The 17,392-nt window shown below is 39.8% G+C and overlaps 1 pseudogene; it reads right to left on the bottom strand.

Moving 5' to 3' along the window:
• Window positions 1-3,331: 3,331 nt before the first annotated feature.
• Window positions 3,332-7,126, bottom strand: LOC127515602 (mitogen-activated protein kinase kinase kinase kinase 2-like; annotated as a pseudogene).
• Window positions 7,127-17,392: the final 10,266 nt, after the last annotated feature.

Raw genomic sequence — 17,392 nt, 5'->3', positions numbered from 1 at the left:
ATTTAAAAGGAACTAATTGATCAGCCTGTAGATTTCTCCTGTAAAATGAATAAAATCTCAAATAAAAAAAACAACCAATAGGGCAAATAACAATATATATATATATATATATATATATATATATATATATATATATATATATAAATAATCTATAAATAAATGTAAAAAAAAAAAAAAAAAAAAAAAAAAAAAGATATTAAAATATTTTCACAGACCCCCCTATTAATTATTATAATGTTTGTCTTTATGCCATAAAACATGGTTTTATTTTATTTTTTAAGCTTTAGCTCCCTCTTGAGGATGGACCCAGCTAATGATTAATAAAATTACCAATACAGAGCATTATTTCTTTTTCAGATATTACATTTCATGCAGTGTGCTTAAACGAGTCGTCAGGAATTCCAGTCTTACTTTCGTAGCAATGTAACAAATTTGCAAAATGCCAGTATGGTCTTCAGTGGCTGCCCGCAAAAAAAAAACTTCTAGATATACATAGTTTTGTGTTTTATATTGTGTAGGTCTTCGGCTAACCATCTAACACACATTAGTTCTGCTAATCAGCTGTGGGTCCACTATTACCCAAAACTGTCAATTAATGCAGACTGTCTGTCGTTCTTACTACTTTGAGTAACGATAAAGGATGGAGTAAGGTTTTCGTTTACAAACTGTAATGTTACATCAGTCCATGGGCGCAGTAGACATTTTCAAAGTGGGGGGGACCAAACTGCGTTCTATTCCGTTCATTGTAAATGCAGTATTACAGTATACACAAACCAACTAAACGCGCAGGTCTCCTCTCGTGCGTCCTCCCCACTGTCGCTGGTCGAGGCAAAAATCACTTTCGTTTCGCTTTTAGATATCTCTTTTATAGATGCCATCAATGCTTTTACCTTTCTAGATGTAATTACCGAAATCAAAACAGTCTATAAACTATATCCTCACGAAAACTTCAGTCAAGCCAGCTCGCGCGTCAACCTGAGAGATCAGCCTCCTTACCTTAAAGTGTCAAATTTCTCGGTTTCTGAATGGACGGTTTGGCTTGATTGACAAACGCTAACGTTCGGGCATGATTTATATATATATATATATAAGTATATACCATCGACCTGTCCTAAAACGTTAGCACGCTTTGATCGATTGTTTGGAGATCGTGTTTCTCCGTTTGAGAGCGCATTTCCTGTTCACATCCGCGACAAAACAGTTAATTATTTACAAACGAAAGCTCACAGAAACGTGAAAATGGTCTCATTTGAAAGAAAATATCCTAAGCTAAAAGATGATATAGTGTGACTGCTTGAAGCAGCCCTTATCAAAAGTGCGGGGGTCCATTTCTGTCTTTTCAAAACTGCGGGGGTCCTGACTCCCCTGTCCCCCGTGTCAACGGCGCGCCTGCATCAGTCATTTACGTTAATGCTAGCTAGGCTAATGTATGCACATTTTTGATACAGTTAATAATACAAGTTACCAGAATCAGAATCAGAAAGAGCTTTATTGCCAGGTATGTTTACACATACTAGGAATTTGTTTTAGTGACAGAAGCTGTGCAAGTGCACAATAAATTAGAAATATACACATCGGCTTGTTGATGGACGTACACTTGTTAATGCTTATGTAGAGGAATTACAGTTGCAATATCTCATGGTCTGCTCAAGTCGTTTCTGGATGGAGATTCCGGTTGAATAACTTCTTCCAATGATTCATCACCGGACTCGTGCTTGAATTCAGTGGCGCTAATTAATGACGTTTTTATTTTTTACATAATTTTTAAATTGATTATTAAATCTATCTGCATACACTCATGACATTAAGAGAGCAAGAGAGAATGAGAATAAATAAAGGTGTGCGTCTGTGTGTTGTAAAGTCAAATGTTTGTATGGTATGTGCGTGTATGGGTGGGCGTGGGATATATGGGTGAAAATAAATCTGATTGGCTACTTTAGTTTCGTCTCTTTTTTTTTACACACATGAAAAATTACGTTACAGATAGTTAATGTTTAAAAACAGTCTCAAAATGAGTAAACGCTCTCTAAAACAGCTAAATTCGAACATTAAAACATTTGCAAAAGGCCATTGAAACATTTGCAAAAGGCCTAAAACTATTGAGTAGGGATGGAGAAATGAAGCCTCTTAAATCTTTGAAGCTTTTAAATGTTTTGGGAAAGGTTTCAAAGCATCAAGTGTCGAAAACAGTGCCATCTTGCGGCAGGTAAGATGGTAAAAGTAACAAGAATTATAACATTTGAATTAAAATGTCAAAAGGGCATTAGATGGCACAAACCAAACAAAACTCAGATGCATCAACCTCAGGATGAGATTATTAAGACGTCTGGTAAAGTCTGGTTTCACTGTATCAGTTTATTAGTAGTTATTACAATCCTTTCGTCACAAAATTATCACATGATCTTTTTAATTTAAATACAGTTGTTTAATCCAAGTAATTTCAGAGTTCATGGACAAAAATGACAAAAACACCTTTAGAGGGACAAACAAAAGAACCAGGACATTGGGCGTTCCTTTCTGTATCCTCACAATATGTACCAGTGAGATCGACTGAAGGTGTGTGTTTGAACACACATTAGGCAGAAGCACAGTTCTTAAAGTCTCTGTATTAACATGCACTTTGACATCTCTTTGTGATGCATGTTATTTACAGGTTCTGTCCACTGGTTTTCCTCAGTAGCTGCTCTCGTGACCAGTCAAAAGGTATAAATTGCTAGTGGCTGAAGGGTTTTCAGTTGGGGTGCTTTGTAAAACGATGTCTCTGTAAACCAAGATTTGAGGAAAAATATGTAAGCAAAGTCACCCACAAGAACGAAATCAGATGTTTATTCAAGTTAAAATGAAAAACTATGAGATGAAGTGAAAGAAAGTCAATACCTGTGCGTGCCTAAAACTTTGAACACTCTGCTTTCGTCTGTGATTTCCTGTGTTATCTATGATGACACATGAGGATGACTTTAGATTGTGACCTACATCTTTAGTTCAAAGTAAATGTATCAACTATTAAAATTCACAAATAGTGACAATATGTACTGATACACATCATAACACTTTACCTCACAGTTGTGCAGTCCTTTAAGCCCATGTTTTCAGAAAGCTAAAACACTTTCTTCTAAACAAACTGTTGAAAAATAACACAGTAAAACTTATGCCATTGGTTGTATAATTTCATTGTGAACAAATATATATATGTATATATATACAATATATATATATATATATATATATATATATATATTGTATCCACAGCATACAATATGTCATAGACGTAACAATATATATATATATATATATATATTGTTACGTCTATGACATGTTGTATGCTGTGGATATGTTCCTGTGTCTCCTCTCTAACAGGATTGGTTCAAGGCTTAATGAGAAACTGCCGGTGGGTGGACCAGAGACGAGACCTGGACTATAAATTCCCCCGGATCTCGCTGGAGGGCGCTCTCACCTTTGCTCTCGTTCTTTCTCTGATTGCTATTCTATTTGAAGCTTGCTTTGATCATTTCTCTGTGTGTCTCTCTTTGATCATGATTGCTCATGTGATAAGCCTGTGTGTTAAGCTCTAGTGAAAATGCTGTTAAATCAAGTTTACATTCTAACAGAATGCTGTTAGCTACATGTGTTGCGAGAGCCTTATGTCCTGAACTTCAATGTTCCACTGTTCATGTTTGTAAACCACGTGTGAAGCTGTAGGGGGTGAGTGCCTTATTTATTTTTGTATTTATATATTCATATGTCAGGTTTGTACCTAAAGTCTCAATAGGGAAGTCAAAATCCAGTTCGGATACTAACTCCTTGCTGGGAACACCCTGCATATTGACAATCTTCACTGTTTCTAGAAGATGACAGCGAGGATTCATTTACAATACAAATATCAGTGTATACTTTAATAGTTTATTTAATCATACATACTTTCCAGCGCAATTAAAACTGTGTCTCTGTCCAACTGTGTCACTTGTACAGCTTTTATTGTCTCACTGTCTAAGGAAAGACACAAAGACAACACATTCAACAACTTGTTAACAACAACAGCAACACAACATAGTAGGCTCATACAAAATATCCCTGTTTTTTATATTTCTTTTAAATATACTTTCTTTAGTATGTAATGTTGCTGTTTAAGCATGAAAAAGGTCTGCAAAGTTACAAAGCAAAAAGTCACTCCAAAATGAGTTATGGTAAGGGGTGTGACATTACTGAAACATCCTCAAAGTGGTTGACCAATCACAACACACTGGTCCAGCCAACCAATCAGAGCGCAATGTGCTTTTTGGAAGGAGGGGTTTCATAGAGACTGGAACTAAACAGAGCAATACTGATGGACTGGGAAGAGAGGTGCTGCAACAATGTAAAATATGTGAAAAATAATGTTTTTCTTAACATTCAAACTTGAAAACCTGTTTTAATAGACCCCAAAAACAAAATCAAGACTTTGAAAATGTGCTTTCTGTGAAATTCTTCAGCCCTGAATTCGTGTAAGACCAGCAATCACTCACTTACTTGGCTGAGGGTTTGGCATGCCATTCAGACATTTTGACTAATGTCAAACTTTAGCTGGCGCTCATTTTGCTGTCTGGGGCTTTCCTGGACGCCCACACAGAGCTGAGGAAGCTCATCTGTCATTAACACCAGCAGCTCAAAGATGGGCAATGGGTCTGGCAGAGGCACAGCAATGTGCTTCAATGAGGAAAATAAGAAGAAAGGAGAATGTAATGAGAGAATGACCATCAAATGTTACACAAATAAACAAGATGTTACAAGATGTTTATTTTATTTGGTAGAAAATCAATAATTTACTTGTGAATGAAATTGCTTTATACTATATCATAACTGTAAATTCAACTTCAACATAAGAAAGCTAATGTTATATTGCCTACGCTAGTAAATCTATTAAAGCCTGACATACGAAATGGAACAGTTTATTGAACCTTATTGAACAATATGAAAAAAAGATTTGCATAAGTGTTTTCTTTTTTGTTGAGTGTCTTATTTATCAGGCTTTTATGGCTCATATATTATCATATATTAAGAATCCGTTCACACTGAAAGAGGAAAAAACACTTCGGTTGAATTTAGAGGCCCAAACTGAGAAAAACTATGCAATTTGGTGCAGATGTTGATATTTATATGAATTAAAGTAAGATTAAATTCTGATAGCTTGTAATGTAAATCAATGACATCTTTATAACAGTATAGCAGGACAATGTATATAAAATGCATAGAAATATCAGTGGTCACTATATAGTCACCAAATAGTCTTAGTAAGATGATATTTAAACACTTAGTTTTAATTGTAGGGGGCAAAACATTTAATGCAATGCAATACAATGATGACTGAGATGTACAAAAGAAAAGTTCCTCAAAACTGTCATGATGCACCATATTTGATACTCACATTTTACCATCATTTTTCTAAAAGTCATGTTAGAAATTACAAAAAGTTGAATCGGTTCAGTGTTCATCTTGAACTATTACTAACAATATAAAAAGTATTCTTACATTTACTTAATAAAAATCAGAAGTTGATCTGAAGGTGCAATTTTAGAATTATAATAAAAGGGCTTTTACTTGCTTTTCATCAGATGACAGAAGGTTTGTGTACAACTGGTTTTGCACAGTTTTGATGATGTTGATAATTTAGAGGCCTTAGAAATGAGTGTATCAAATATGATACAGCTTTGTAGGGTTAAGATTATTACCTTCAGGTGCATGAACTTCTGCAGCGGTTCATACCACAACAGCAGAACAAGTCCAGAGGGAACAGCAGCGCATAAGAACGTGCTGTCTGTGTATGGGTTACGAGCTAATGAAGAAAAATCAAGAAAAGCATAAGTGCATTTGAAATCCATGACCTGCCCTCATTATCATTTCAGGTTTTTTTCCATCTTAGCCAATTACAGGAGGTCAGGATATAATGAATAAATATTGATCCAGTGAGGCAAGAAATGGCTCTCACCCACACTGCACTTTCGACAGCGTCTGGGATCTTCACTGACACAGCAAACTTCCTGTAAAAAGATTATTTTGAGTTGCAAATGAACACCATATAAGCTGAATTATAAAGCTAAAGATGTCAGTCTTCGGTTTATATGACCTGTGGATGATCCGTTTGGCCAACCGGTTGGTGCCGAGGGACAAGTGACCCTGTTTCCTCTGTAAGTGTCCTCACTGCTCAAACAGAGCTGTCAGTCTATGAGAGCAGAGTTGAGAGGACTTACCTAAGAATAGAATAGAACTGAATTAGAATAGAATAGCAGTTTAAAGACCACATAGGTACTGTATACATTATCTTTTACAGTTTTTCTCAATTTCATGTAACGACAGACTTTATTTTACAAACCACAAACTTTTAAAACGAACATTTCTATTAAAAATATTGTCGTCATGTTTAATGCTGTTGATTTCAGTGTTGGGTGTAAAGGGTTACAAGTAACACGAGTTACGTAATCAGATTACTTTTTTCAAGTAACTAGTAAAGTAACGCATTACTTTTAATATTATGTATTTAATCTCACTTTAATAACTATTGTCTTTGCTGCTGACCTTCGACGATCCAATTCAACCATATTAATAAGCAAAAATTACTTTAGTTAAACCACATTTGTGTTTCTTTTTTTCTTTTTTATTGATGAAGTAAAAGCGTTAAACTTTTTTGAGCTGTGCCCTCTACTGTACAGGTATGCATTTGCATTTCCTTCAGCCTGAGGCTTATTCGTTTCACTTATGGTGTGAAAGGGCCTTTACATTTGCTTTTTTGTTATTAAAAAACAAACAAGCAATCTGAGCCCAGGTGAAAAAAAGCTATACAAAAGTAACGTAACATTACTTTTCATAAAAAGTAACTAAGTAACTCAATTAGTTACTTTTTAAGGAGCAAGGCAATATTGTAACACATTACTTTTAAAAGTAACTTTCTTGATTTCTACTTAAGCACATGAGTTGAGAGTTTTGAAAAAAAGGTTTGACAGATTTGCAATCTTTTTTTTTTTTAGAAATTTAAGAAACACCATTTGTAATTTCTGAGCGTGTAATTTCTTAAATTGTTACTGTTACAGGTATCATATCATAACATCAGAAACCTCAACCATGTAAATGTAAAACTTATACATGAGATGGACATTAAGACATTGTTCATGAAATAAAGTCAAGTACATCTCTGTGGAAGCAACTGCAGTAGAATTCGGGAGGTGAAAACAAATTAACCATTAAAATAAGATGTATCTCTATAATCCATGTTGTACTTTATGACTTTATAAATTGGTATTGTGTCAAACACTAAATCATGATGTTGTCATACACACAGATGCAGCAGCAGTACCTTTTCTAAGGTGTCTTCGTGCAGCTCATTCAAGTTAAGGATGTAGACACCCTCCTCTGCCCCCAGAATTAAATACTGATCTATGGGAAAATGATTGAGAAATCAAATCCAACAGAACAATAATATTCTGATTCTGTATTACTGAAAAATCTTTTCAATCTGTATTTAAATTAGATTGTGTTTTCAATAAAGTAGTAGGACAGACAGAAATCTGCACCTCTTGTTTTGGGCAAAACCCATGTCTCTGCATAGTGAATTTTGGTAAAACAGGCCCCCATCTATGCAACATGAAGTAATAAAATGTAGATGTAACTACTGCTTTAAGATAAATTCTTAGGTTCATACAAATAGATACCGGGCCTAGAAGTGCATTAATGACAAACTAGTCATTAATTATGTATTATTATGTGTTTTGTCACACTCTGATTTAGCAATAGCCAGGTTTAACACAATTAGGTGGTTAAACTTACATAGACTTGGGGAGTGGGAGGAAGTCCGAGAGTACCGGCTCTCTATGAATTAAAGGTTAAAATAACAAGAAACAGCTTCTGTATGATCTCTTTTAGTCTGTCAGTAATGCTTTTAAAGACTCGACAAAATAATTTAAAAAAACACACAATGTGATTTAAATAACATACGAAATGTGTTTCAGCTCTGTCCATGGTGCTGAAACATTTAGCATAACACTAACACAGTATGTGTTAGATGTAATGCATTAACATCCAAATATTTAATCTATTAATGTTTCAACCAATTAAATTCATTAAAAAAGTACGTAATAGTGGTTGACCAGTGTAGGTTTTTCAATGGCTAATGATTGATAAATGGTTTAATAAGGAAATTAATGTAGCTGAGATATTAAAATGCACAGGATATAAGTACACATAAATGTAAGTCTGTTATTCGTAACATTCAACATTTTGTAACTCACAGAGTCCTCTGTTTTCTTCCTTATGGTGCTCCACTCCGGGGAGATAGTCGTGTCTCTGCTGAGAGTCCTTGTAAGAGTCCTCTGTTGTTCCTGTGTATCTTTACCATCAGGAACACAAGGATCACTGCACCACTGCCACACATCTTGACTAGCTGAACACCTCAACAGCACTGACAAAACACAAAGAGAAAAAACTTTTAAAACTTTGTATGGTGAATTTCTTCATGTATGTGCAGATGGTGATACCTGGTTTTGGACTTAATACAGTTTCAGGGCATAGAGTAGCACTAGGTCGAAATGTTAGGTCCTTGTCCTCCAGATGAGAGTCTAAAGAGCTCATGGGAGGAAGTGATGTCGTAGCAGAGACGGGTGGTGGGCTGAACAGTCCGCTTTTCCTCTTACTTCACTGTGTAATATCCGAAATCATGTACATCCTTACATTAATTTTCATATAATCATAAATTAATCATTGACTCATGCGGAAAAAACAACAACATAATTTACCACTTTATTTACGAAAATACTGATCTGCAAGGTCAGAAAGATCAGCTGTCTTACACAAATTTAATGCATCAGATTGAAAGTGGAGTGCAGAAAGGCCATACAGAGACAGAAATTGTGGATGCAGTTGTGATGGCCATCAGTTCAGGTCTTAGCCTCTGGGATATGCTGGAAATTAAAAGTCATCTGACCCTTCTTCAATTAAAAACCATCCTTAAGGGCCATTTTAAAGATGATAGCCCCACAGATTTGTATCACAAGCTGGTAAACGTGATGTGTGATACAAGACAGCCGTGAATCACCCCAAAACTTCTTGTTCAGAGCCATAGAACTGAAAGAAAGGCTACTAATCACTTCCAGAGATGGAGAGGCCGAGGAACAGTACAGTGCTGAGCTCATCCAAAAGAAGTACTTGCGTTCTGTCAGTACCGGACTCACAAGCAATCACATAAAATTCCAGTTGAAAGCTGATCTGGAAAATCAGTCCATCACAGATGAAGAGCTCATTGAGAGATTGAATGAGGCTGCAGGTATTGAAAATGAGAGACAACAGAAACAAAAGAAAAATACATATACAAAAGTGACTAAAGTAAATGAGCTCCAGGCCGATGTACAGGTACACAATCAAAAGTCTTCATCCCAGTAAGTAATGACACATGTCATGATATTACACTTCGACCACGCACAGTGTTAGGCCATGTACAGAGTGTAAAAGCTGTCTACCCTGCTGCTACAAGACCTGTGGATTTGGAAGAGGTAATTAGTCACAGTGAGGAAACACCAGGAGTCGAGAAAGCTGAAACGGCAAAAGAAGTGGTTTCAGAGTACATGGGGTGGCCCGATGGGATCCACCTGTCCCTGTGGGTCATTTGTTGCCTCAAGAGCTGAGGGATTAATGTGCTGCTTTCTCCAGAAATGATGAAGACGTGGGGTGTATCCCATCGCTGGAGTTGAAAATCAGGCTGAAAGACACAACACCAGTGAGGTGAACATACATGTCGGTACTAAAACCACTTCATAAGGAAGAATACCTAGAAGATCTCTTGAACCGTGTCTGGATTACAAAATCAAGGTCTGCATATTCATCGCCCATTGTATGTGTGCAGAAGGAAGATGGGAGTCTGCGATTGTGTTGTGACTATCGTGAACTGAACCAGAAATCTATCCCAGACCGCCATCCAATTCCCCGCATTCAAGACATGCTGGACAGTCTCAGTGGAAGTGCTTGGTTTTCCATCTTAGACCAAGGAAAAGCTTACCACCAAGGATTTTTGGAGGAAAATAGCCGACCATTGACAGCTTTTATTACACCCTGGGGGCTCTATGAATGGGTCCGCATTCCATTTGGCCTGTCTTCAGCACCAGCAGAGTTCCAACGCTGCATGGAGGAATGTCTAATAGGGCTGAAAGATGAAATATGCCAGCCATATTTGGATGACAATCTAGTTCAGAGCAAAACCTTTGAAGACCACCTCAGAGACTTGCGGAAAATCTTGCAGCGCTATCAACAACATGGAATTAAACTGACAGCAAGAAAATGTGAAGTCTTTAAGAATCGTGTAAGGTACCTGGGAAAGCTTGTTTCCAAAGATGGTCATACAATGGACCCTGCAGACCTAGCACCTCTTCAGGCCTTGCGAAAGCGGAAACCAGCAACGGCAGGGGACCTTCAGAAGTTGTTGGGATTTATAACATACTACTGCTCATACATACCAAATTTCTCCAGAATAGCTACCCCTCTCTACGACCTTCTGAGCCTGGAAAAGGGTGCATGTCAGACAGCTCCTAAAAGAGGAAAGAAAACTGCTAAGAAAGGAAACAGCCAGGGACAGCTCCCCTTCAACCCACCCCATTGTCTGGATGCCAAAAGCACCAGGAGGTGCTCTGCCAGTTGATCGATCTTCTTACACTACCTCCTGTTTTGGGTTACCCAAAGTTTGAAGAGTCATTCATCCTCCACTGTGACACGTCCCAAAAAGGGCTGGGATCAGTGTTATATCAAAGACAGGAAGGCAAGCTCCGGGTAATTGCTCACGGATCCAGAACTCTAACTGCCGCAGAAAAGAGCTATCATCTGCATTCAGGAAAGCTTGAGTTCTTGGCCATGAAGTGGGCAATATGTGAACGCTTCAGAGATTACCTCTACTATACTCCTTCTTTTGTTGTCTACACCAACAACAACCCTTTAACATATGTGCTCACGACAGCTAAACTAAATGCCACTACACATCGCTGGGTTGCAGAGCTGGCTGATTTTAATTTCAGGATTAAGTATCGTCCAGGGAAAACCAACACTGATGCGGATGGTTTGTCACGCATGCCACTGGGGATGGAGGAATATATGCAGAAGTGTTTGGTAGAAGTGAGTCCAGATGTTATCAGCTGTGTGACAAAGGCTCTCAGTATTCAGTCAAAAGAACACACTCCGTGGATGTGTCCGGTGACCATAGAGACAGCACTAGGTGAAGAAGAGGATAACCGGTTGAACTTTGACAGAGGATTGCTGAGGCATGCCCAGGAACAGGATCCAGTGATCAGCCCTGTGTTGAACTGCATAAGAACAAACCGATGGTATAGAGACAGAGATTGGAGTGGTCGTGATGGCCGGGCAGCACTGATGCGGTAGAGAAAAAGGTTGTTCGTGGATGAGCACGGAGTCCTTTACAGGAAAACAGCAACTTTATCACAGCTGGTGCTGCCCAAAAAGTTCCATGGCTTGGCCTTCAAAGAGTTGCACGAAAATATGGGTCGTCTCGGTGTAGAGCGGATGCTCCACCTAATGAGAGACAGATTTTACTGGCCACATATGCAGAGGGACATTGAACATCATGTCTTACGAGTATGTCGCTGTCTCAAGACAAAACGTCCCAACAAGCCAAACCAAGCACCACTTACCAATATTGAAACAACACACCCCTTTGAACTGGTTTCAGTTGACTTTCTTCATCTGGAGAGATGCAAAGGTGGGTATGAATACAGCAGCTCAAAAGATCTTCAGGGATTTTGTGTTGAAATTTGGTTTCCCAACAAGATTGCACCATGACCAGGGGAAGGAGTTTGACAACCAGTTGTTCGCACAACTCCAGCAGCACAGTGGTATTAAAGGCTCCAGAACAACACCCTACCAACCGCAGTGGAACGGACAGGTGGAGCGATTTAATAGGACGCTCTTGTCCATGTTGCGGGATCTGACTGACAGGGAAAAGATGGATTGGAAGAACTCCCTGACACAAGTAGTGCATGCATATAATTGAACACACAATGAGGCAACAGGATTTGCTCCTTTCTTCCTGCTGTTTGGACGTCATCCTAGGCTCCCTATTGATATCATGTTCAACCTCAGCCCCAGAGACCAGTCCTCATCTCATCAATAGTATGCAGAAAGTTGGAGAAAGTGAATGGATCAGGCATATAAGCTGACTTCAGAATCGGCACGCATGGCAAGCGGAAGATCCAAGGACAGGTACGACAGAAAGACCCATGGAGCAGAGTTACAGCCTGGCTGTAGAGTTCTGGTTAGGAACATGAGCGAAAGAGGGGGCCCAGGAAAAATTCGATCATATTGGGAGGAACAGGTCTATGTGGTCCAGAAAAAGAGATCAGAGTGTCCAGTCTATGAGGTGCATCCTGAAACTGGACAAGGGCGAGTCAGAGTCCTTCACCGTAACATGCTTCTGCCTTGTGAATTCATGCCAGTAGAACAAACCACAGCAACTCTGAGAAAGATGGTAAAAAGAAAACACAGCAAATCAAATTCTGAGCAGCAAGCCAGGGAAAGTAGCTCTGAGGATGAGAACGACTGGACAGGATTTTGCAGACCTTTCAAACCTGGCCAGCGGAAAGAGCAGCTGCAGCCGGAGGCTGAAGAATTCTATCCACAAGTGACACAGGAGTCTGTAAAAGAGGATGGCCAATCCATGGAGATGGTGGAATGTGACATGGAAGAGGTGATTCCACAGAATGTTGAGGAAGTGATGACAAGGTGTGGAAATGGGGAAAGTGGAGTCTTCAGAGGCAGAGGGACTGGCGACACTTGGTACCAGTACAGGACCAGTACAATGGAGTACTGAACCCGATGATGAAGCCACCCCTTAGCAGGATGGAAGCGGAATCCACAGGCCAGAACCTGCACTACCACAGAGACTATATCCTTTGAGAAAACAAAAACACAAACAGACATTTACTTACCATACACTAGGGGAAAACACATTAGAATAGTACATATAATAGACTCATATACAAACATAGACATACACATACAGAAAAGATAAACACATGCAGACAGAAAAATGCACAGACACTGATTAGTTTAAAAGATTGACATTTATTTAATGTATAACACATTTTAAGTTACATATACAGGTGCTGGTCATATAATTAGAATATCATCAAAAAGTTGATTTATTTCACTAATTCCATTCAAAAAGTGAAACTTGTATATTATATTCATTCATTACACACAGACTGATATATTTCAAATGTTTATTTCTTTTAATTTTGATGATTATAACTGACAACTAGGGAAAATCCCAAATTCAGTATCTCAGAAAATTAGAATATTACTTAAGACCAATACAAAGAAAGGATTTTTAGAAATCTTGGCCAACTGAAAAGTATGAACATGAAAAGCATGAACATGTACAGCACACAATACTTAGTTGGGGCTTCTTTTCTTTTGCCTGAATTACTGCAGCAATGCGGCGTGGCATGGAGTCGATCAGTCTGTGGCACTGCTCAGGTGTTATAAGAGCCCAGGTTGCTCTGATAGTGGCCTTCAGCTCTTCTGCATTGTTAGGTCTGGCATATCGCATCTTCCTCTTCACAATACCCCATGGATTTTCTATGGGGTTAAGCTCTAAAACTTCCTGGTTACGACTGCGTTGACCTTGGACCTCAGAAAACACAGTGGACCAACACCAGCAGATGACATGGCACCCCAAACCATCACTGACTGTGGAAACCTTACTCTGGACCTCAAGCAACGTGGATTGTGTGCCTCTCCTCTCTTCCTCCAGACTCTGGGACCCTGATTTCCAAAGGAAATGCAAAATTTACTTTCATCAGAGAGCATAACTTTGGACCACTCAGCAGCAGTCCAGTCCTTTTTGTCTTTAGCCCAGGCGAGACCCTTCTGACGCTGTCTGTTGTTCAAGAGTGGCTTGACACAAGGAATGCGACAGCTGAAACCCATGTCTTGCATACGTATGTGCGTAGTGGTTCTTGAAGCACTGACTCCAGCTGCAGTCCACTCTTTGTGAATCTCCCCCACATTTTTGAATGGGTTTTGTTTCACAATCCTCTCCAGGGTGCGGTTATCCCTATTGCTTGTACACTTTTTTCTACCACATCTTTTCCTTCCCTTCGCCTCTCTATTAATGTGCTTGGACACAGAGCTCTGTGAACAGCCAGCCTCTTTTGCAATGAACTTTTGTGTCTTGCCCTCCTTGTGCAAGGTGTCAATGGTCGTCTTTTGGACAACTGTCAAGTCAGCAGTCTTCCCCATGATTGTGTAGCCTACAGAACTAGACTGAGAGACCATTTAAAGGCCACAATAACACTGTATGACAGATGGATCGCTATTATTTTGTTTTTTTCCTTTTTTATTTAAAATATTCACAAATGTGCTTACCATGTCATCAATTATCTGATATTCCAATTCTCAAATATGTGTGAGTGTGTTTTGTCATTTAAAAAACTTTATAAATATTTTATCTTGATCTATAACGCGAGATGGGCGCTGCCATCTTAGTTTGCCCCGCAGTTCGCAGTCCTGTCAGTCAGATTTACAGCACGTGAATTCATCAGTTTCTCCCGAAATATATGCAAGTAAGTGGCTGGTGAACTGGAAGAATACTAGAGTAAACTTTATAGTTACTTAAGCCCATTATGTGTGTCTGACATGAATAAATGTCGGCAAATTATATTTGAATGGATTGTTATTGCTGCTTCCACTGATGTCTGACATCAATGTGTATTTTACAAACTCTAAATGTATTTTTTTTACTGGTGCTTATGCGTATTTAAATGTCTGAAATTTCTAACCGGCATGCACTGCTTCAAGTCAGCCGCCGATCGGTCTGTGCAGCGCTGCATCAAGTCGAACAAGTTCCACTTCCGCACTCCCAAACCAGGCCCATATTTTCCTAACCACGTCAGGGTGAAGTCTCCACTCTCTCTCAGGAATCTCATTCCTCGAAAGGAAATCCGCTCCGCGGTTTAGAAGACCGGGGATGTACGTTGCTCTGATGGAGAGAAGGTGTCAACCCGCCCCCACAAGAGGAGGCGTTCAGCCTGCTTGAAAAGGGTTCTGGATCTTATGCCACCCTGGCGATTTATGTACGAGACCACAGACCTGTTGTCGGTGCGAATCAGAACATGCTGCTGTTCCAGCTGAGGCAGGAAAGCTTCCAGGGCTAGAGAGACCGCACACAGTTCTAAGCGGTTTATGTGCCACTCCCTCTGTGACTCTGACCAGAGACCTGAAGCCGGTGATCCCACACAGACCACTCCCCATCCCGAGGTGGACACGTCCGTCATGACAACGGTGCGCCTCGTCACTAGACCCAGTGGCACGCCCCGTCTGTACATGTCTAGGTTGCGCCACGGTTTCAGAGCGCTGATGCAGCTGTGATTGACCGGAATGCGCAAATGGCCTGATGTCCACGTCCTCCACGGGACTCAAGACTTGAGCCAAAACTGTAGCAGGCGCATATGCAGGAGACCCAGATGGCAGACTGAGGAGGCTGACGCCATTAAACCCAGAAGCCTCTGGAATTCCCTCAGTGGCACAGACCTGCCGAGTTTGAAACGCCGCAGGGTAGAAATAATGGTGTCCACACGTTGTCTACACGACTAGCCCTCATAGTTATCGAGTTGAAGCAAACTCCCAGATAGGTTATTGACTGACACGGGGTGAACATACTTTTCTGCATATTCACTCGTAACCCCAGGCTTTCCAGATGACACATCAATGCGTTTGTATGACTGATCAGCAGAGGTGTAAAGAGTACCTGAAAACCATACTTGAGTAAAAGTAGCGATACCTTACATCGAAAATGACTCCACTACAAGTTACAAATAACCAATTCCAATACGACTTGAGTAAGTCTTAAAGTATCTGATTTTAGTAGTACTTAAGTATTTTACTCATGCTGAATGTAGGCTCAGAGATGCACTAGTCCTGAGAGACATGCCATTGAAAATAAGAAACAATTGATTTGTTAAGATGAGAAATCAAGTTTATTTTCTAAAATCAAAATAAAATTGAACACCTCAATGTTGCATTAAATCAAGGTCGACACAACAACCTTTTAAACGACTACAGATTCAGTTGAGCTCAAGTGCACAGAAAGGCCATAAGTAAACCAATATCCTTCAAAATGGTCTTGTCAATATAGCGGATAAATAAAACAATGTTAAGTAAAATTAAATAGTCAAAGTCTACTGTATGTGCTGGTTTGAGCCTCATCACCAGCTGCAGTCATTTCCTCATCTAATAAATAAAACATCTGCGATCAGCAACTACCTGCTAATGCACTCACATTCACGTAAAGTATCCTTGTTGACAAGTTTTGGGTGAGTAAAGGCAAAATGCACAAGATATAGTACCTTCTTTATATCGCTTCTTTATATCAGAAACAAACTGCTGCAGAAAAAGTTAACTGCCATGATTGCATTACTCATCACAAATGTAGTGGAGTAAAAAGTACATTTACTTGCTCAAAAATGTAGTCAAGTAGAGAGTAAAAGTTGCCAATATCATTGATACACAGTACAACTACAAAGTAGCCAAAAAGATACTTAAGTACAGTAACTAATTACATTTACTCAAGTACTTTACACCTCTGCTGATCAGCACATCTTGTGAATGGGCTAAAATCAACCAATCGTCCAGGTAGTTTAAGATACGCATACTGCTCTCTCTGAGAGGGGATAACACTGCATCCACACACTTTGAGAAAGTGCGGGGGGCCAACGCCAAGCCAAACAGAAGAACAGCGTACTGATATGCTTTTCCTTCGCATGCAAATGTCAGGAAGCGCCTGTGGCGCGTCGCTATCTGAATGTGTAAGTAAGCGTCCTTTAAATCCACCGATGCGAACCAGTCCCCAGGGCGAATTTGAGCCAGGATCTGCTTCAACGTTGTCATCCTGAATGCACACTTGTGAAGGGCTCGGTTTATAGGTCTCAGATCGAGAATAGGACGGAGGCCCCCGTCTCTCTTGGGCACAACAAAATAGCGGCTGTAAAACCCGCTTCTCCTGCGGAGGCATAAGCCTTAACCTTCATGGCTTGGATGGCAGGCTGAGCTCCGCTCCTAGGGAGGTTTTTTTTTTTTTTTTTTTTTTTTTATAGCAGAAGGGCACAGGTGTGCGGTGACGGTCTTCTCGACGGGGGGTATGCGCACATAACCGTGGGTCTCCGCCCCATCTACGTGGGAGAAGAATGCGTGGGTGGATGCGTGGATGCGCGCCGTACCTTAACCACATGGTCATGGACGTCGGGAAAGAAGGCCGTCCTCCTCTTCGGAGCGGCCTGGTGGTGGCCTGTCTGGAAATAACAAGAGTCCAGCTTACTCCTGGCTGGCTTGTCTGGAGCACTCCATGAGAGGTCTAGCTCTCTAACTGCTTTTTCCA

This window comes from Ctenopharyngodon idella, chromosome 7 (genome assembly GCF_019924925.1).
Source record: "Ctenopharyngodon idella isolate HZGC_01 chromosome 7, HZGC01, whole genome shotgun sequence".
Taxonomy (NCBI): domain Eukaryota; kingdom Metazoa; phylum Chordata; class Actinopteri; order Cypriniformes; family Xenocyprididae; genus Ctenopharyngodon; species Ctenopharyngodon idella.
Note: the sequence above shows the minus strand (reverse complement) of the source record. Positions and strands in the feature narration are given on the sequence as shown.